The sequence below is a fragment of the Pinus tabuliformis genome, chromosome 9 (assembly GCF_031772625.1).
Source record: "Pinus tabuliformis cultivar Carrire ecotype Pingquan chromosome 9, CPIR1, whole genome shotgun sequence".
Taxonomy (NCBI): domain Eukaryota; kingdom Viridiplantae; phylum Streptophyta; class Pinopsida; order Pinales; family Pinaceae; genus Pinus; species Pinus tabuliformis.
The window spans coordinates 1,931,426,312-1,931,449,017 of NC_142307.1; the positions used below are offsets into that span (position 1 = coordinate 1,931,426,312).

At 36.2% G+C, this 22,706-nt stretch overlaps 1 pseudogene; it reads right to left on the reverse strand.

Annotated features, from left to right (window-relative positions):
• Positions 1-18,470: 18,470 nt before the first annotated feature.
• Positions 18,471-18,894, reverse strand: LOC149156680 (histone H3.2-like; annotated as a pseudogene).
• Between the last annotated feature and the right edge of the window lie 3,812 nt (positions 18,895-22,706).

A 22,706-nucleotide genomic window follows, 5' to 3' on the forward strand; every position in this document is an offset into this window, starting at 1 on the left:
CTATTTACAAATGGGAGCTTAAATGAAATCAAAGAACTTAAAAGTATTCTTGACCTGTTCTTGAAAGCTACAGGGCTACAAATAAACTCAAGAAAGTCCCAGCTAATATTGGAGGGTTTCAACAGACAGGAGGAACTCCTGATTTCATCTTACCTACCTTTCGAGTCTTGTAATATGGAAAGTCCTTTCAAATATCTTGGTTTTTGGTTGAAACCACACTCGTATAAAAAGCAGGACTGGAATTGGCTGGTGGCAAAAATCGAACAAAAAATCTCCCATTGGAGCTTCAAGTGGCTATCTCGGGCAGGAAGGCTGACTCTTGTAAATTCTGTTCTTCAGGCCATGCCTGTGTTCTGGGCAGCTCTGACCTGGATCCCAAAAGGCATCCTCCACAAGATTAAACAACTATGCAGCAGATTCCTTTGGTCAGGGTCAAAGGAGGATTCAGTTCTTCCTTGGGTGGCATGGGACAAAATCGCAAGGCCAAAAGACTGGGGTGGATGGGGCATAAAAAACCTCTATGATTTCAGCACGTCCCTGGCTGCAAAATCTGGATGGCGTATAATAAATTCTGAGAATTTATGGACCAGAGTGGTAAAACGCAAATATATTGATCCCATGCCTTTAGAAGATTGGATAAGGAATCCAAACAAAAAAGGCAGAAATTTTTCTGTGATTTGGAAAGCCACTACAGAGGCGTTTAAGGTTATAGAACAGGGTCTGGCTTGGCAGGTTGGAAACGGTGAAAATGTGAGGATTGGAAGAGACCCTTGGGTGGGATGTAATGAATCCTACGCTCTATCTCCTGACCTGATTGCTCATCTGGATTCGAAGGGGATATCTGGTCTTAATCAGATTGCAAATTTGGGTCAGTCAACCATTTGGGGCCAAGCATGGAAATCAGAAGAAGATCTAGGAATCGACCCTTTGTGGAGGAACGAGTGGCGGAGTTTTCTTCAGGAGCTAAAGAGATCAAATGTTAGGATTCAGGACAGGCCGGACCAATTGGTGTGGGCTCATGCAGAAACTGGAGCCTACTCCCCAAAGGCTGGGTATTCTTTCTTAATGAAGAGGAAAGGGTGGGACATCCCAGAGTGGTGGGTTAAACCCCTGCTAAAGCTAAAATGCCCAAAGAAAGCAAGATTATTCTCTTGGTGTGTACTAAGAAAGAAAATTCCTACCTGGGATATTCTACAATCCAGATTCAAACAGGGTCCAGGAAGATGCCCCTTATGTTTCTCAGACTCAGAATCCATTCCTCATCTGTTCATTGCTTGTCCTTATGCAAGGAAAGTATGGGAGGAGATGCAAAAATTATTAGGGAAAAATGTTAGATGGGAAGGGGATTCTTTTCTTTCAGCTTGGGAGTATTGGTGGAACCACTACCCAGAGAGGAACTTGAGGAACCTCCCCCCCATTATCTGCTGGGGTATCTGGTTAGCTAGAAATAGAAGCATCTTCAGAGAAAAACTCACTCCAGCGGAAGTGATCGCTATCCAAAGCTCTGCCATTCTGTCTAGTATTCCGGAACCTGAAGAATCTAGGAACACTGCTCCCAGAAAGGAAGAACGAATCAGGGAAGGGATTCCTTGGGCCTATTTCGATGGGGCAGCTCAAAACAATAATACTGGTGCTGGGATCATCATCCATTTAAGCTCCTCTCACTCTCTAAAAGCCTCTGTGGGGATTCTTCACAGTACAGATCTTTGGGGATTCTTTGAATGTAATAAACTGGGTCAATGGAAAATATAGATGTCAAAATTATATGCTGAGGCCGCTCCTGGAAGAGATCCAAAACTTAAAACACCATTTTAATGTTTTCTCCATTGAACATATTTACAGGGACAGAAATGAAGATGCAGATAAGCTTTCTAAAGAAGGTTTGCAGCAAGCTGTGGACTCGTGGAGGATAACCGAACAGATGCATGCTCAGATCCGTGTGTCGGATCTCCCTCCATATACTTAAAATCTTTAAATATCAACTGTTTCAGTTTTCTGTTTTGACAGTTTATCTATATCCGGATCCGGATCTCATGTAAATATTGTTGTTTTACTTTCCTGTTTTGGACTACTTTTTTGGGATCAAACATATGAAAACATGGTGATTTCCTGTGGGTTGTTTTCCTATGTATAGGAGACCCACGGTTATCTGATTTGGACAGTCAAAATTTTTGACAAAGTTGTCTATGAAAGGCAACGTTACAGCGCTGTTAGCAAGCGAGCAAAAGCTTTTTTTTCTGACTGATTTTGGTGATACACAGAGGAGTATGTATCTCCCTCTTTGGGACTGTTGTAGGTCTCAAGATCACTGAAAGTTCTGGAATGTTAACTCATATGCTTGTAACTTTTTTATTTCTTATAAAAAAGTTCGTTTTTTCCTTTGGAAAAAATAATAAATAATCCAAATAAAATTCCATTATTTTTTAACCCACCCTTATTTCCAAATAAAAATATTGAAACTTATAAATTTACATAAAACTAACACTTATTCCGAATAAAAATGTTGAAACTTGTAAATTTACGTTAAACTTCTAATAAACATCCACTTTTTTTTTTGACAGTTAAACTTCCCATAAACATCCAATTTTTTTTCGAGAGTTAAAAGAGACCAATAAAACTCCAAATTTGATGACAATGACAGAAAAATATGATAACGAACTCGAAGTGGCCAAAATGTCCTTCATAAATGCCCAAATGGTTAGGCTAAGTAGATAGAAGGTTCCACCGAAAAAGTCTTCAGAAAACACGCCATGTCATAAATGACAAAACAAATAAAGTGACAGGTCCCAAATTTTGAACTGATAAAAGCGGGGCAATCATTTAAATGTGGAATAATTCCTTGTATTAAAATGAGTTGCTTTTAGTGTGATTTTTTTTTTCAACACGAAAAAAAGCTATATATTTTGTATTATATTCATAAAAGAGAATTGTACAGACATATACATGTATCAAAGGATATAGTCGGTAGCAGAGGCAGATATGGAGTTCAAAGCCACATATAGTGGATATAAAACATAGAAATGATATCTTGTACCACTACAAAATGGAATATATGCGGATAGATATATATGAGCAACAGATACTGAGAAAATTGATTCTTATGGCAACAAAATATATGTAAGCAAACCTTCGCAATGAAACAGGCAAAAAAAGGAAAAAGTAGATACATACCAGAAATTCTTCATTAGGAAGAAAATTATGTACCCGGAAGACTAAAGTCATGGATCTGGAAGGTGGTATTGTCCATCTTGATCTGCAACCTCCAAACGCCTTGGGGAGAAGATAGGCCCATTTTGGATAAAGCATCTGCTTTTTTGTTTTTATGCCTGTCAATATGAGAAGTAGTGTAATCCCTCCTACTATTCCATAGTGCTTCAATCCTGTGCAACCATCCATCAAGATGTATGTTTTTTATGTTGTGTTTTGACAAGAGATGATCAATGATGACTTTCGAGTCTTCGAAGATTTGTAGATTTTTGGTGTCTGAAATTGAGGTGAATTCTTGATTTGTTTTATTTAAACTAGTTTTTTTACTGTATATATAAATTTAGCACCCTGAAAAACCTAGAGCATTTCGATTGTGCACATATTACCCATCAAACTTATAATTTCAATAAATTCTTGCTGGATTTTAAAAAAATTGTAAAAAATTCCAAAAAATCACACTAAGACAACTTCTTAAAATAATATTACAATCAAAATTAAACTACATAAATTTTAAAAATTAATTATATAAGTATCTTGAAAAAATCACAAGATTCACATGGCAAAATAAAGTGAAATTGACAATACGTGCATATAGCAAAGGTGACATTGAGAGTTCCAACATAATTCACTGAGATTCAAAACAAAAACTAAACTTTGATCACAGATATTCCACGCTTTCCAACCCTGGCTTCGGGGTTACATTACAAATCAATGAACAGATTTACGGGAAAAGAAATGTGCGTCCATTTTCACATTTTTTAATCTAATAATTATACCTCAACGATGCCTTCCATTTCCCTATATCTGCGATGTTCCTCCTACTTAACAGCCTAACATACTTCTATTCCATCTTGTTTTACAAAATTATGACTTCACACAACAACGAAAAGTTATGCAATTGGTAGATAACGAATTGTAAGGAAAAACAATACTAAAAATCTGTTGTCCATAGACTATACTTCGTGTGGAATTATGAACAATGATACCTCTACTAGGAGCTAGAGACACTGTCCACATTGTTTTAAAGGCAGAGGAGACAAAGCATAAATTCACACATAAAACACGAGCCAATGTTCTTTTATTGATCACACAAAACATGATTCTTACAACGAACTAGGTGAAGGTTATTATCATTTTCCAACTAGCTACTTGCCTAAAATATCTTGACATGCAATCACATGCAACCACAGACCAAAAGTCATCTATCACTTAACTCGACTTGACTCAACACTCAACCCTCAATCACACTCTAATTTTAGGCAACTTCACATGCGGGAGTAATTACAATTTCTAACACTTCGCCTTAATTACGACCGTATGACTCAACATGACTTCACTGTCACATAAACATGTTTGTTGGTCTATGTCTCAGCTAGGGTTACAATGACTCAAGAATTTTGCATTTTCTTTTTCTCAGCGTCCAAATTATATATCCTCGAAATTGCTTCATTCTCTGTCGCGCTTTCTTGTTGTAGGCTCTATATTCCTTTACTTGTTGCTGCTGAAATTTTTCTTTGACTTTTCTTGAATTTGTGCTGAAACACAATTTGATCTTGTCTACTACATCTTCCTCTTCAAATCTTCATTCAACCATGGACTGCTTCCATAACATTGCATCTTCAAACTGTCTTATTTTCTCTGCGTCTTGCGCTTCATATTGCTGAGTTTCTTTCTGCCATATTTCTTCATAGCAAAATATTATCTCTTCTTGACTCCATCATTGAAAAATGGTTTTAATGCATTCATCTTTTTCTTCAGAAACATCCATATCATTATTTTCACTTTCATCATCAGGTAATGCTTCCTTTTTCCTGTAATCTGCATCAAATTTATTAACAAACTTTCTTTCAACTTCTGCTCCCATGCTATTTTGAACACCTGCATATTCAAAAACAAATGTTAAAAACATCTTCATATGATTCTCTTCAGTGAAAGCCTCTAACTCTACATCTTCTTTCTTTTCAACTGCATGGAGGTTGTCTTCCACTGTTATGCTGTTAGTGGATATTTTCATCAAAAACTCTTCAATCACTTTATTCTGTTCTTGATCATCAATTGTTGCTAGATGACATACTACTTCATGAGCAATTCCAATCGCTTCATATCTTATTGCTACAGTGGCAACTTCAACCTTCAATGTTTCATCAAACATTGCACTTACCATATTGCCACAATCAATCTCTGTTTCAAAAAAGAAACCACACATAACATCAACATAATGTTCATCCACACTATGGTGGGATATCCGAGCATGCATGTGCTCATTGTCAATTCCAACTTCACCAAATCCATCAGCTGCGGCTAGATTCATGAATTCACATATAACTTTGCAGTCATCATCCACATGTGTCTCATCATAGTGGGATTCAACATCATCTGTATCATCCATGTGACAATGGATTCCTTGATCATTTATATGCTCTTTCTCTGTTTCACACACAAAGGCTTCTGCTTCTCTCTCTGCAATCTTTTTTGCATCTTCTTCATCCATATGCATGCTTGCATAATGGGTTTCAATTTTATGGTTTTGACAACCATCATCCACTTTTGAGTGGGGTTCTCCAAGCTCTGTTTTCCTCTCAAAGTCTTGCTCATATACTGTCAAATCTGCGACTAACTTCTTTGCTTGTGACATAACCTGTTGTTGCATGTCACTCCCCCTTGTGCCAAATTCTTCTTCTAGGAACTTCCATTCTTCCTTGGAAGCTGTAGACTTTGCTACTTTGCACAAAAGCTTCTCATCCAATGCCTGTTTTATAAAATTCAATGCTAAAACATCACATACTTCATCATATGGGTTATTAGAATCATACTCAATTAACTCTTTAGCTCAAAGAAAATTTAACATCTTGATAACCCAATGATCAAAATATTTCCCTGTAAACAACGTAGGTGGTAGCAAATCAAAGCTACACCAATCACCCTCAATTTCTTCTTTGTCTTCTGCTAGACTTCTCAGTTCCTTGGATATGGCCTGAACCTCTCTAACCACGACAATGATCTTTGCCTCTTCTTTTCAATTTCTTTTCCTCATATGCTTCAGTCACGCTTTGCAACCCATGACTGCGATCTTTCCTCTGTTTTATAGATTCTTTGCTGATTGCATGAGGCTATCTTCCATATTGCACCCGAAAAAAATATGATTTTCAATATGCACCCACGTAAGGCACAATCTTCACCCAAAAAATTATCATCCTTTAGATTTTGCATGAAAACAGACTTTTGCAAAGCCCAAACCTAATTTTCTCAATAATTTTTTTTTTAATTCTCTTTCAATTAAAAAATCACTTTAAAAATCTCCCACAAAATATGTTAGCGCACCAATATTCTCACAAAAAAACGTTTTGTACGGTGCACTTTTTTCAATTCTGTGCGACTAACAAAAATCCTTTCAAAACACCCCTATGTCCACGCAAAAAAATATTCATAATCCTTTATAAAAAAAAATTAAGAACCCTTTAAACACCTTTTCAAAACTCATTTTATATTTATAAATCCATTTACCCTTTTGCATGCCCCTTTAGTAATCAAAACTCTTTTCCAATAAACACAAAAGGTTGCCACATCTTGAAAAAGAAATTTTACCATAACTTCGAAAAATAAACCCAATGTGACTCTTAAACCTTTGACTTCGCTTTTGAAAACAATATGCCGATTGTCATTACTTTTCGAAGTTAACATTGGTTTACGCGTCTTGCTCGTTGATGATGACAACTTTGCTAAACAGAGTGCCAACACGAGATTACGGCTCGGCGGTGGCGAAAAATACTTTCGACTTCCTCACGCTGCTCTTCAAGCTGCGGGTGCAGACTCTTTATCTCTTCAGCTCTACTGTTGTTTTGCGAGGTGACTCACAAACCACAACTCTAGTGGTTGCTCATGGCGGTGGTTGTGATGCCTAAAAACTTTTGACACTCTTCACACGGTGGGACTCTGGAGACTGTGGCTGCAGCGGATGCTTTTTCTTGATCAGATATTGCAACTCAATTTTTCAAACCTTGCTTTGATACCAATTTGTTGTAAAGGCGAAGGAGACAAAGCATAAATTCAAACATAAAACACGAGCCATTGTTCTTCTATTGATCACACAAAACATGATTCTTACAATGAACCCGGTGAATGGTATTATCCTTTTCCAACTAGCTACTTGCCTAAAATATCTAGACATGCAATCACATGCAACCACAAAATAAAAGTCATCTATCACTTAACTCGACTTGACTCAACACTCAAACACTCAACCCTCAATCACTCAACATTCAGTTAACTGACTCTCTAATTTTAGCCAACTCCACATGCGAGAATAATTACAATTTCTAATACACATTCCCCTGTCACTTGCAAGATCAACAAAATAATTCTTATAATTCTTTCAATGCTTTATATGAATTTGATATAAAATATTTTAGAAAATATTAATAATAAAGATAATAGGTAAATATGAGTAAATTGTATTTGATATATAATATTTTAATATATAATTGTGAGCTAGAGTTTAGTCCTAAGTGTTAGTTTAATTGGTTGAGTTTCATGAGATGATGATTTTCAAGTTAAAATCCAAGATTGAATCAATAAGTGATCTTTCTATGACATTAAGAAAAAAGTTATTTTCATAGTTTTAGAAAAAATAGTTATTATTTTAAAAGATATTTACTTTATATAAATCTTTAAAGTTTTAAGTGAAAATTATGTTATAATATCATTAAAATTTGAGTTATTAAACGAAGACAATTTTCAAAATTGGCACACTAAAGTTTATTAAATTAAAAAGTTATTAATTTTGAAATGATTTGATCCAAAAGAGGTTTGAACTTTGATTTTATAATTTAATTAATATTTCATATCATATTTTAATTAGTACTTCACGTCAGACTAGGAGGTAACTCCTCAAAAATGAGATTGTATTATTCATTTAGGCTGTTCATTATTATATACAAGAGGGAGTGACTGTTGAGTTTCATCTCCCGATGACTCTCCATTTTCTCTATTATTTATTTATACTATTTACAGTTGTTCACCCAATCCCTATGATTAGGTGTCAACATTCCCTCCCTTAATCTTAAGGGATGTTGGTGATTCCAAGCATTGTTATGAATCTTTCAAGCTTCTCTCTTCCAAGCGCTTTGGTGAAGGTGTTTGCAATCTGCTCATTAGTGGAATAATGGCGAAGATGGATTGTTTTGGCCTCAACATGATGTCGAATCAGATGATATTTTTTATTGACATGCTTCATTTGATCATGGAACTTTGGGTTCTTGGCTGACTTTATTGCCAAGGTATTTTCAATCATGATTGGAGTCGAATGTACTTATTTTACCTGCAAATCTTCCAGAATTTTCCTAAGCCACACAATTTCTTTTGTTGCCTCAGCTCCTACCACATATTCTTCCTCTGTTGTGGAATCTTCCAGAACTGATTGTTTGTGTGATCTCTAGGAGACATCTCCTGATCCAAGACTCATAGCATAACCCGAAGTAGATACCCCAGTTTCTTTGTCTCCATCGAAGTCTGAATCAAAGTATCTAATCAAGCTAAAGTCGCCCACCTGTGTATACTTGAGTCCAAAGTCTTGAGTTCCCTTCAAGTACTTTAGAACTCTTTGTGCAGTAGACCAATGTCCCTCACAAGGCTTTTGCATAAACCTAGAGAGGATTACAACATAAAATGAAATGTTTGGTCTGGTAGTAGTCGTGTAGTTGAGACTTCCTACAAGCTGTCTATACTTTGTTGCATCCTCAAATTCCTTTCCTTCAATGGATGTGAGCTTTAAGTTTTGTTCCATTGGAGTAATCAGAGGATTGCATTTAGCCATGCCAAACCTGTTCAATAGATCTCCAATGTACTTCTTTTGAGAAAGGAATATGGACTTCAGATGTTGAGTTACTTCAATACCAAGATAATAATGAACATAGCCCAAATCAGCCATTTCAAAACCTTTCCTCAATTCCTTCTTTATGGATGCGATGTAGCTCTCATTGTTCCATGTCATCAAAAGATCATCTACATATACCACAAGATATACAATTGTTTTTCCAACTTTCTTGACAAAAAAAGTTGCATCATCAAGATCATAATGTTTGCAATTGAGTTTTAGAAGGTGCTCAGCTGGGTTTTCATACCAGGCTTGCGGTGCCTGTTTGAGGCCATACAAGGATTTCACAAGTTTGCATACTTTATGTTCATGTCCTTTCACAGCAAATCCTTCAAGCTGGGACATAAAAACATTCTTTTTTAGATCTCCATTCAAGAAAATAGTTGTTACATCCATTTGATGGGCTTTCCAACCATTCTGAGCTGCTAGGGCAAAGAGTGTCCGGATGGTAGCCCATTTTGCTATGGGGGAAAAGTCTCCTCATAATCGACCCCTTCCTTCTATACAAAACCTTTTGCCACAAGCTTGGCTTTGTGCTTGTCAAGTGAGTCATAAGCTTTATACTTGTTCTTGTAGACCCAATTGCAGCCAATTGGTTTGGTTCTCAACGGAGGATCAACCAGCTTCCAAGTGCCATTCCTTTGTTGGGTTGTGTTATATTCTTTCCACGACTAACCCACGTAGTGAACCGGGCGGATAGAGGGGGGGCGGTTAGAGGGCAGCGCCCCGAGAAAAAAATTTTGGACCCTATATTAGGTTGGGCGAATCTACCTATGGTTTTCGGTCCTTGGTTTTGGACGCGATGGTTTTCGGTCCATGGTATTGGATGCTTCGGCATGTATAAATATGTATTGTAACATTGAAAGGAATATGATGAAAAATCAAGCTAGTAGTCCCGATTTTTGGATCAAGGGGAAAATCTCTGTGTATATGTGTTTTATGTGTTATGCTCTCGCATTGTTTATTTTTCTGTGATTTAGAATTCGTATGCAGGTAATTTCTGTACGGGGTTAAAACCTACATTTGGTATCATAGCTGTTTTGGCTTCAAGGGTACGCCTTTGTTGCTGAGGGGTTTCGCTCGGGCCTGTGGAAGACCCTGTTCAGTGGGAGATCTGCGAGATAGATTCTGGTGGTGAAAGAAGATGGCGAGCAGCGGAAAGATAGAGATCGAGAAGTTCAATGGTCAGAGTTTTGAGTTGTGGAAACTCAAGATGGAGGATCTGTTGGTGGATAAAGATCAGTGGATCGCGGTAGATCCAGGTACTAAACCAACGGGAGTGACCGATGAAGAATGGAAGAAGTTGGATCGGAAGGCAAAGAGCACAATACAATTGTGTGTCTCAGATTCAGTATTATTGAATGTATCAGGGGAAGCTACGGCAAAGGCTTTGTGGGACAAGTTAGGGACTTTGTACCAATCTAAGTCTCTAGTGAATATACTGTTCCTGCAGAAAAAGTTGTATAACCTGAGGATGAAAGATGGAGACTCCGTGACAGAGCATCTGAACACATTTAATACTGTGGTAAGTGAGTTAGCGTCTGTTGATATTAAAATTTCAGATGAAGATAAGTGCATCAGTTTGTTGTGTTCTCTACCAGATTCGTGGGATAGTCTGGTTATTGCAATAGGTACCAATGAAACTGCTTTGCAGTTTGATGAAATAGTCTCAGCCTTGCTGACGGAGGAGATGAGACGGAAAAATATGGAGAGCCAGAATGGTGATGCCTTGTCTGTATGAGGACGGTCCCAGAATAGAAACAAAAATAAGTCATCGAGTGGGAAATCTAAATCTTTTGGAAAACCTGTAAAGGTGGTGTGCTGGAAATGCGGAAAGGAAGGGCACTTCAAAAGGGACTGTAAATCTAAAGCTCCTGATAAAGGAAAGGGATCGGATGATGCTCCTTCTGCAGAGGCGAAAACCACCTCAGATGAAGGTGGGGATGTGTACATGGCTTCTTCAAGTACACATGTAGATGATGAGGCATGGTTGATTGACTCAGGTGCATCCTTTCACTTCGCTCCCCATAGAGAGTGGTTCTGCGAGTATGAGAAATACGATGGTCGTGATGTCTTCTTAGGAGATGATAGGAAGGCTAGAATCATTGTTCGCGGAAAAGTAAAGTTGAAGTTGCAAGGTGGAAGGGTTAGAACACTTCTGGGTGTTCTGCATATTCCTGCATTGGCCAGAAATCTGATTTCTGTAAGCAAGTTGGATGATGCAGGTGTAAAAACAGTGTTCGAGAAGGATACCTGCAAGATGGTTCAGGGAGCACTGGTATTGATGCGGGGAGTTCGGACTGGAACTCTGTACAAGCTTCAAGGTAGCACTGTTGTTGATGGGTGCAACAGTTCTGTGGTTCCTGAAAGTGGAGCTGAAAATCTAGTGGTCTTTGGAGAGAAGACCATGCTGTGGCATCAAAGGCTTGGACATATTGGAGAGAAGGGCCTTTGAATACTTCATGGTAAAGGTATCGTAGAAGGTATGAGTAATAGCTCTCTGGATTTTGATTTTTGCTAAAATTGTGTATATGGGAAGCAGAATCGGGTGAGTTTCCCCTCTGGTGCTAAGAGGGCGAAACAGATATTAGAGCTTGTGCACAGTGATGTGTTTGGACCTGTGAAGGTTCCATCACTGAGCAAGTCTATGTACTATGTATCATTTATAGATGACTTCTCAAGGAATACATGGATATATTTCCTTAAGAAGAAATATGAAGTCTTTGACAGGTTTAAAGAATTTAAGGCTCTGGTGGAAAATCAGATAGAGAAGAAGATAAAGGTGTTGAGGACAGATAATGGTGGAGAGTTTTGCAGCAAGGAATTTGAAGAATTCTGTAAGAAGTGTGGTATAGCACGGAAGAAGACTACTCCATATACACCTCTGCAAAATGGAGTCACAGAAAGAATGAACAAGATGTTGATGGAAAGGGAAAGAAGCATGCTCAGTGGTGCCAGGTTAGGACATGAATTCTGGGCAGAGGCGGTGGATACTGCATGTTACTTGGTCAACAGGTCACCTTCATCAGCATTGGAGGATAAGACTCCACAAGAAGTATGGACTGGTAAGAAACCCTCTCTTTCACATCTGAGGGTATTTGGATGTGATGCATATGTACATGTTCCAAAGGAGAAACGAACCAAGTTGGATAGTAAATCTGAAAAGTGCATCTTTATTGGGTATAAGGATGGTTTAAAGGGTTATAAGCTTTGGAACCCAGTCACACAGAAGGTTGTGTACAGCCGAGATGTGGTGTTCAGAGAGGTAAAAGATGTTATTAAACATGAAGTCCAACCAAAGGAACCTGAGAAGATAGAGTTTGAGCTAAACGAGGAAGAATCAGACTCTGCAGCAGAGGAGGAATTAGAAGATGAAGAGCCACAAACTCCGGCTCTGAGAAGATCAATTTGAGAAAGAAGGAAGCCTTAAAGGTATAGTCCATCCGCTTTCTGTTCAAATTTTGCTTTGTCTATTACTGATGATGATCCCAGAACTGTGAAGGAAGCAGTAGATTCAGAGGATGGAAAACTCTGGAAAGAGGCCATGGTTGATGAAATGGCATCTTTGCACAAAAATGAGGCTTGGGATCTGGTGGAGTTGCCGGCTGGAAGGAAACCCATTGGCAGCAAATGGGTGTTCAAAAAGAAGACAAATGCAGAAGGGAAGGTGGAGAAATACAAAGCTCGGTTGGTAGCAAAAGGTTATTCCCAGGTGCCGGGAATTGATTTTGGTGATATTTTTCTCCTGTTGCTAAGGTAACTTCTATTAGGTTACTTTTATCTGTTGCTGCTACTTTTGAATTTGAGGTAGAACAGATGGATGTGAAGACAACATTTCTTCATGGGGATTTGGAAGAGGAAATCTACATGAAGCAACCTGAAGGCTTTGCGGTGAAGGGTAAGAAAGAACTGGTATGCAAGTTAAAGAAGTCTCTGTATGGGTTAAAACAGTCACCAAGGATGTGGTATCAGAAATTTGATACATTTATACGGGGACTTGGCTTCACCAGAAGCAAATCAGATCACTATGTGTATTTTAAATTAATTGGTGACAGTGTTATTTATCTGGTCTTGTATGTGGATGATATGTTGCTGGTTGGAAATGAAAAAGAAATTATCCAGGACTTGAAGACCCAATTGTCCTCCAAATTCGACATGAAAGATCTTGGTGCTGCAAACTATATTTTGGGCATGGAAATTAAAAGAGATTGGGCAAAGAGGAAGCTCTGGTTAAACCAGAGGAAGTATGTCGAGACAATACTGCAGAGGTTTAATATGCAAGATAGTAAATCGGTGAAGGTTTGTATTCTGGTAGGTGTGAGGTTATCTGCTGAACAGTGTCCCAAGACACAAGAAGAGGAAGAGGACATGTCCCGTGTTCCATATGCGAGTGCAGTCAGTAGCCTGATATATGCAATGGTCTGTACTAGACCAGACATTGCACATGCAGTGGGAGTATTGAGCAGGTTTATGTCAAAACCAGGGAAGGAGCACTGGACATCAGTGAAGCGGGTTTTCAGGTATTTGCGTGGCACTAGTGATTATGGTTTGTGCTACCAAGGAAGACCAGGATTGGACAGAGTGTTGGATATTCGTGGCTTTGTTGATGCAGACTGGGCTGGAGATCTGGATCAGAGAAGATCTACAAGTGGGTATGTGTTTAACCTATTTGGAGGTGCAGTCAGTTGGATGAGTAAGAAACAATCTGTAGTGGCATTATCAACTACAGAGGCAGAATACATGGCAGCCACTCATGCAAGCAAGGAAGCAGTTTGGTTGCAGAGATTGTGTTCAAGTATGGGGTTAGTACAGGGAGCTATAAGAATAGACTGTGATAGCCAAAGTGCAATTTTCTTGGCAAAGAACCCTGCTTATCATTCAAAGACAAAGCACATTAATGTTCAGTATCACTTTGTGAGGGATATGATAGAAGACAAAAAGTTGTTGCTGGTAAAGGTGGACACTTTGAAGAATACTGCAGATGCATTGACAAAATCTGTGAGCTCTGAGAAGTTCTCTTGGTGTAGAGAAACAATGGGCATTTCAGGGCTGGAAAAATGACTAAGCTCTCCTGTGGCCCCTTGTGGAAAGAAAACAACAAGTGGTAGATTGTTGGGTTGTGTTATATTCTTTCCATGACTAACCCACATAGTGAACCGGGGGGTTAGAGGGGGGGTGGAGCCCCCCCTTTGTTGTGCAGCGGGGGGGTCACAGGGGGGGCGGCAGCCCCCCCTGTCCGGGGGGTTTGAGGGGGGCAGGTAGCCCCCCTCTACGAGGTCTGGGGCAGCGCCCCGGGAAATTTTTTTTTGGACCCTATATTAGGTTGGGCGAACCTACCTATGGTTTTCGTTCCTTGGTTTTGGACGCGATGGTTTTCGGTCCATGGTATTGGATGCTTCAGCATGTATAAATATGTATTGTAACATTGAAAGGAATATGATGAAAAATCAAGCTAGTAGTCCCGGTTTTGGGATCCAGGGGAAAATCTCTGTGTATATGTGTTTTATGTGTTATGCTCTCGCATTGTTTATTTTTCTGTGATTTAGAATTCGTATGCAGGTAATTTCTGTACGGGGTTAAAACCTACATCTTTATCAAGGCATCATACTCTTTTTGCATTGCTTCTTTCCATTCATCATGAGAAGCAGCGTCTTTGAAGGAAGTTGGTTCAAAATTTGTAGACAAATTCAATTCACAATCATAAGAAACATCCATATCAACAGGTGAATCAGAGTCATCTACATCACCTCCATTTTGTCAAGTTGAATTTCTAATTCCTATCTTTCCAACCTCATCAGGATGAACACTTTCAAGTGTCTTTGTCAACCACTTTGGGGGACCTTTCTGAGATGGTCCAGGCTGCTTCGTTTATTGAGTTGGGACTGAATCAAGATTGAGTCTCCCAATTCTATCAATCACATCACTCAAAGTATCATCCGTTTTTGGAGTTTCATGCGCGGGAGAGAGTGATTCAGAAGAAGATTCCACAGGTTGATCTAGTATAGGAATGCCCCCTTCAAAACGTGGAATCTGATTATCAAATTCTTGAAATCATTTCGCGTTTAAGAATCTATCCAAGCGATCAAGTTTCCTCTCAACAACATTGTTAGTAAATTCTTCAAAAAAAATATCTTCTAAAAGTCATGTGGCAAGTTGCTCCCGAATCAAGCAACCAATCATTTTTCCAAGAAGCAAGTGAATTATTAAATAAGACTTTATTTACTCCAATATTACAATGTACCACAACATAGTGAGCAAATTGAGGTGCTTTACCTTTCTCTTTGTCATTAGTTTTACCTTTGGGTTGGTTTCTTTCTTGCTCATTTCTGTCCCAAGGCAACTTGCATGTGGATGCATCATGTGATCCATCTCTTTTGTAGCGTATGCAATGCAAATCTAACTTTTCTCCTTGAGAGTGTCTGCCCCCCTTGCCTTTGAAATTTCTTCCTCTTCCTCTTCGACCACCTCTTCCTCTGGAAGAATTTTGACCAAGATTCTTCTCTCTATGTGCAAGACACACAACCTCTTCAGAAGACTGAGGAGTTGTCTTCTTCCCAAAAGCTTTCTCTCTTTCAAAATTTTATTTCATAAGGGAGTCAAAGGTAATATCTTTTAGGTTTCCATTTGCTTGCAATGACTTAAGATAATTTGAGTAAGTGGGATAAAGTGCCTTGAGAAAAGCTATCAGAAGAATGTCCAGTTCAACATTAGTGACTTTGATATCATGCATAATAGATTTTACTTCTAATGCAAGAGAAAGAGGATCATCATTTTGTAATCAAAGGTGAACAATTTAATCATCAGTTGAACAATTTCAAGTGCAAAGTGTGAGTCATAGAGTTCCTTTAGTTTTTGTAAGGCTTTGAAAGCATTTGAAAATGGCAAAATATGGCGACTCACCTCTTCATTTACTGACGCTGCAATCAATGCATATGCTTTGTTGTTCTTATTTTCCCAAATGGTGAATTCCTTGTCTGAGGTATGCTGTTCTGGCTCTTTGTCTTTGTCTCCAACACACACTCCTTTCCACAGCTCATTAAAAATGAAAGTGTGTTTGATTTTCCGTGACCATTCTTGATAGTTTTCCTTTCCGGTGAGAACCACTCCCACAATAGATATCAATGAATGCATTTTAAAAAAATCTGTGTACTGTAAAAAATATACTTCTCTTGCAAAATTTTACTCTTGATGGTAACAAATATAATTCTGATATATATATGGTAGAGGTATATTTGATGGCAAATACTAGTTCTAAAGGTACTATTCTACTGCTATCATACTTCAAAATCCACGATTTACAACAAGTTGTGCAGATAGAAAAAAAAAATGCATATAAGTGATATTTGGAAAATACTGACTTCCAAAGGAACGCTCCAAGCATTAAATCAATACCCCAATCAAAAATTCATCATGGGAAGCTGTTGAAGATAAGGAAGCTCTGCATCTGCGAGTTGGCATGTCGGGCCTGGGGAAGGAAGAAGTCAAGGTTTATGCTGAGGAAAATGCCCTAGTGATAAAAGGGGAATCCCTCTCAGAGGCAGAATTAGACAGCAATAAACAGAAATACTGTAGCCACATCGAACCTCCCCCAAAGTGTACAAGCTGGATCAAATCAAAGCGCAGATGAATAATGGCGTGCTTAAGGTCACTATTCCCAAGTTTATAGAAGAGGAGATTAAGAATGTGATTAACGTAAAGATCGAGTAGAGGTTTTCAGTAGGGGTTTTGAATTCAAAAGCTGAAGCAGCGCAGGTGGTATAATGTATCAGAGCCGTAGAGCATGAAAGTGGTGGTATCGGTGGACTGATATTGCATTTAAAAAAATGGAATTCAATACTCGGTTTCCACACGACCAGCAGGGGCTTGACAGGTCTTAGATTTCAATGGTGGATTGCTATGAGTGCTGCAAAGCTTGTGAAAAACGGCCTATAGCTGCAGGCTTGATGCCCTGAATTGGCTCAAATGATGGCTCAATGCCACAATGAGAGTAGGCTACAAGAAAGGAGCGTTGGTGCTTCGAATGCTTGCTATTCGATGATATTCCATGGGGAGAGTGGGGAGAGTGGGGAGATGAGTCGTTCAGGAAGGAATAGAAAACACATATGACAGTGTAGGTAAGGTGGGTTCAGGCCTCAAGAGCATGACAAAGGTGTCAATTCTGTCAAATAGGTAGAGCATAGGCAAGAGGGAGTTACAAGGGCAAACTGTAATGCCAAAAATAGAGCTGGCTCTGATACAATGTCAGACCAGGAGGTAAGTCCTAAAAAATGAGATTGTATTATTCATTTAGGCTGTTCATTATTATATACAAGAGGGAATGACTGTTGAGTTTCATCTCCTGATGACTCTCCATTTTCTCTATTATTTATTTACATTACTTACAGTTGTTCATCCAATCCCTATAATTAGGTGTCAACACTTCATAACATGGTAATTTCAAACTAGGTTTTTTAAATTGAAAAATTAGTAATTTTTAAATGATTTGATCTAAAAGAAGTTTTAATTTTGATTTCATGATTTAATTAAAAGTTCATAACATGGTAATAACTAATTGAACTATCCCTAATAAAGTAATTAAAAAACCAACTTGAAAAATATAATTGTGAAAAAAAACTCTTAGATCTTTGGACCAATCTTATTAAAAATTGATTTCTTAGATCATTTAAAAACCATAGTTAGTCACTTTTTCAATTATTAGACATACAAAGTTCCTTCACACTCTGTAAAGCACAATAACATCATCATGAATATTATAATTTTTTAAAACCATTGCAAATAAGCCTCCTTCCACATTGTGTAAAGCACAATAACCTCATCATGAATATTATAATTTTTTAAAACCATTGCTAATAAGCCTCAACATTAATTATGTTTTTGCTTTCACCCACAAATATCTCATGATTTATTTAAATGACCTGTTATTAGAAGCACATCTCAGACTATTCTCACTAAATGTAAAATAAATGAAGTTATTGTGCAACACATTTTGTATTTATCATATGTGCAGCAATGAAATGTACATTTTCTATTTATCAGAATGAGCAAGAAAACATAGAGTAAAATTTGTGGTTGACCTCCATTTAATTTATGCGAGCAAACTAAAATAAAATAAAATTAATTATATATGTATCAAAGTGGCGCAACAGAAATGTGGTGAGCCCACAGGTCCCGATATCGAAACCTAGCCCTAATATTATCTTCAGTTATAGAGCTTCTTTAGTTTTCCAAAAACAGAACACAAACTCGGTTTATTCTTTGCATCTTCACAAGAAATAGGAAATCAAATATTTTAAACACAATTTTCCAAAAATTGCAACGAGGGAGAACAAACCGTAAGAAACAGAAAACGGTGGTGTGAAACACACCATTGTTATTGATACCCAGAAGTACTTTATTCATTTGACAATGCCCTCTCTCCATGAAAGCAACAAGCAAGTTGTATGTCTTTGGGAATGATGTTGACCCTCTTCGCGTGGATGGTACATAGATTGGTGTCCTCGAACAACCCAACAAGATATGCCGCCACCGCTTCTTGCAATGCTGACACTGCTGATGACTGGAACCTCAAATCTGTCTTGAAATCCTGGGCGATCTCTCTTACAAGACTCTGGAAGGGTATATTTCTGATCAACAGCTCGGTGCTCTTCTGGTACTTTCGAATTTCCTGGACAACAACAGTGTCAGACCTGAATCTGTGGGGGCTTCTTCACTCCACTTGTCGTTGTTGCAGGCTTCCTTGTCGCCTTCATTGCCAGTTGCTTGTAAGGAACCTTGCCACCAGTTGACTCACGGGCAGTCTGCTTTGTTTGGGCCATATCTTCAAACGCTCTCTTTTCTCATTTGCATATTGAAACAATTGGAACTGCAATACTCACCCGAATGTAAATCCACGCTTTTAAGGAATAATACCATTCAATGAGGGATGGATATAAAATTCTTGAAGTGGCCTGAACCATTAGCAAAGGGAGAAAACCACCGTAACTCCAGCAATTGCAAAGGTACGTGGAATATGTTCTAGGTTATAATAAAGATTAAGAAGTAACCATGGCACAAATTAAGATTTAGTTGAAAGTTAAAAGCAGTGGAATTTAATGGTGGAAAGATTTTTAATCCTCTAACATTAGATCTTAGATGTGACAGTGCAAAGAAGTGCAGAGTGGCAGCTGGGGGAGTTCTTCATAGAAGAAAATGCCTTACATCATAATTAGTTAATGACAACTCATTATAACCTATAATTTAAAGTATTCTATTTTTTAATGTTATGTAATTTTTTTTGGGTCAAATATACAAATAACAAAACAATTGCTTTCTTACTTAATCATTATAATCTAAAATTAAAGTGTTTAAATTTTAATATAAATATCTTATCAATATAAACATTCATTAAAATTAGTGAAATTGGGCTATAAAATTAATTTCAATAAATATATCAAACTTCTTCATAATACCTAGTATACCTAACGAATATTCCAAATCAATTTTTTCTCTTGCTACAAGTAATCCCTATGAGTGCTCCCATATCTCCTTTCCCCTCTTTTTTTTTTTAATATTATTTTAGTTTATTTAATTATAAGTAAATTTATTTTAATTTTGAATAACCATTAAATTGAAATATATATACACTTTTTATAAAACAATATATATTTTATAAATATATAATAAATGTGGAATAAATACCGTAAGTAAATAAATTTTTATTTTATTTTAATATAATAAATAATTAAATATTAAATTCAATTAAAATATAGGTAAAATCTGAAGTACTTATAATCCTTAATTACTTTTATTTTCTCAGGATTTCAAAATAGAAAAGCACCGCAATTAAAAATTAAAAAGAAAATATGATTAAATATCACATCTATTTAATTCTGAGAAAGCACGGTCATTCGAACCTGTGATATCATCTTCCTAAATATTTCAGTTTTTTATTATATATTATAATATACATCCATGTCAACTTCCCTCCCTCCTTTGTTGCTTTCAAATCCCGGCCTCTTGCAGTAGATGTGTATTGCTGAGTCGCATTCTCAACCTCTTAGCCATTTCTCCATACTTCCATTGCGAATCTCAATAGTTACATTACAAAACTTACGCCATTTATGATTTCTATCAATTTTATTCTCCCTCATGCAATAATGTTGTTTTTTTTTAATATTATTATTCTGGGAGGACTCGAGCAATTGTTTTTATGGTTTACTGTTATTAATTTATTATTAACTAATATAATTTATAATATGTTTAATTTTGAAAAACAAATATTTATTTTTTAATAGTATTGTAAAAATAATTTTTCAAATATTTGATTGTATCATAAATTTAGAGGTTTTTTTTGTAATTTTGGGCCATGGGAATAACTGTCTCAAATTTTTTTGCCATAAATTTGGGATACAATTGAAATATTTATACCATCAATTTATATATTTGTGGAGTGGTTTTTCATTGCTAAGAATCATAGGAAAACCAAACAAAATTAAACTCTTTCAAAATTTAAGCAAGTGTTTGCATAAAAATTTGATAGGAACAAGATATAAATAAATATACTTACCAGAGTTATTTCACAACATTATTTATGTGTTGTTTAGCACTTTAATAAGTACCAGTAAAAATTCAAATGTGCAGAATTACTACCCACCAAAATTCGTTCAACACTTTTCCCTTTATTTGGCAATTAATTTTTTCATTTCATATATCAATTTGCAAATTTTTATGAAAGCATAATTTCTACTTAAGTGGCTTTGCTTACCACCCACCAAAATTTGTTCAACACTTTTCCCTTTATTTGGCAATTAACTTTTTCATTTCATATATCAATTTGCAATTTTTATGAAAGCATAATTTCTACTTAAGTGGCAGGGACTAACCTGCCCTGGCCATCTCATGCATTTCCCTACATAAAAAGATAATATGATTTTTTTGTACATTCTACTAGTTATCCCATAACTGACCTAACTACATGACAATAACTGTAGGTTAGATTACAGTTGTTCTTATCCATTAGGCCAAGGAAATACATGTTTAGCATGCTTTGAAGTTTTGTGTTGCTTGAATCTGAGGCTTTCTCATTGCATAAGCTCATGGCATATCAGATACTACTCAAGGGTAGAGCACATATAGAAAGTGGAACATTAGATTTTATTTTTTTTTGTGTGAGATGAAGAAATATAAATATATAGTTTACATTCATAGTCTTCATATGAGAGTGGAACATTATATATATTTTTCTTCTACATTATATTTTTCCTTCATAGAGTATATCAACAATTACAAATATATCTTTTACATTCATAGTCTTGATATTATTTATCCTAAATAGTCTTGATGATGAAATGTATAAATTTATCAAGAAGTATCCAAATACACCTAAGATATGGAAAGAGTAGGTGAAAAATTGGAATCCTATTGTCAATGTTATTGATGAGAAACATGTTTTCTTCTATCAAATTTGTCATTTAATAACGACTTCTGATATGGTTAAGGATATATCCATTACTATCTGTAATTTCCTTCCATGTAGATTGCATATATCAGATTCAAATTTGGATTGTCTATTTGTAAATTCCTTCCACTTAGGTAATATATATTGGATTAATTTATCTTTTTTATTAAAAAAAAATTACATTATTCTTAGTATTGAAACCATTTATTTATTTTTTCCAAAGGTAACCATTTTGTCTATTAATTAGATTAAACTAATATTATTATATGTTATTTTTGTTGATGGAAAATATTTGCTTTAAGTTTCTTTGAATAGAGATGGCTAACAGAGTTTATGGAATGCAAATTATCAACCCAATTGGTACTCTCCCATTCCATTATTACATGAAAAAAATATAGTGAACAATATGATTTTTGCATATTATCTTGCTCCTCAAGCTCGTAAAATTGAGAACATTCCACATATCATTAATGATTTTTGTTTTGTTGTCATTCATAATTTGACATTTAGCCACCTAGAGATGGCTAACGTAGTTTATGGAATGCAAATTATCAACCCAATTGGTACTCTCTCATTCCATAATTACATCAAAAAATATAGAGAACAATATGAATTTTGCATATTATCCTGGTTAATGTAGTTAACTTAACTTTTAGAAACTAATTTTATTTATTTATTATAATTTATGTTTTCTTTATTTTCCTCTTTTTCTTTTTAATATTATTATTATTATCCAATTTTAAGGTCATGACCAAGCAAGACACCAAATTGGTGTATGAGACCCCCTTGTTTGTGGTACAAGGGACCCATCTCCACATAGTGATTTGACTGCTAAGTCTACCAAGGCATAAATACTCTACCCCCTTTGGTTTTGAACCTGTGACCTCTTAAGAGGAAAAACATGCTCTTATTAAATAGTTGTTATATAAATAATTTTGGATTCATAATATTATCAATCCAATTGTTTAGTTGTAAAGTATATTGAATAATATATATAAATTTTCCATTTTAATATATTATTATAATTTTAGATACAATCAGTTTTAAATTTTTTCGCTGATATATTTTGTTGTTAATTAATAATTAATAATACTAATTTTGATATATTATTTTGCTATCAATTAATATTATTAATAGTTATTATTTAATATATATTAACTCTCTATAAAATAATAATAATAATAATTATGG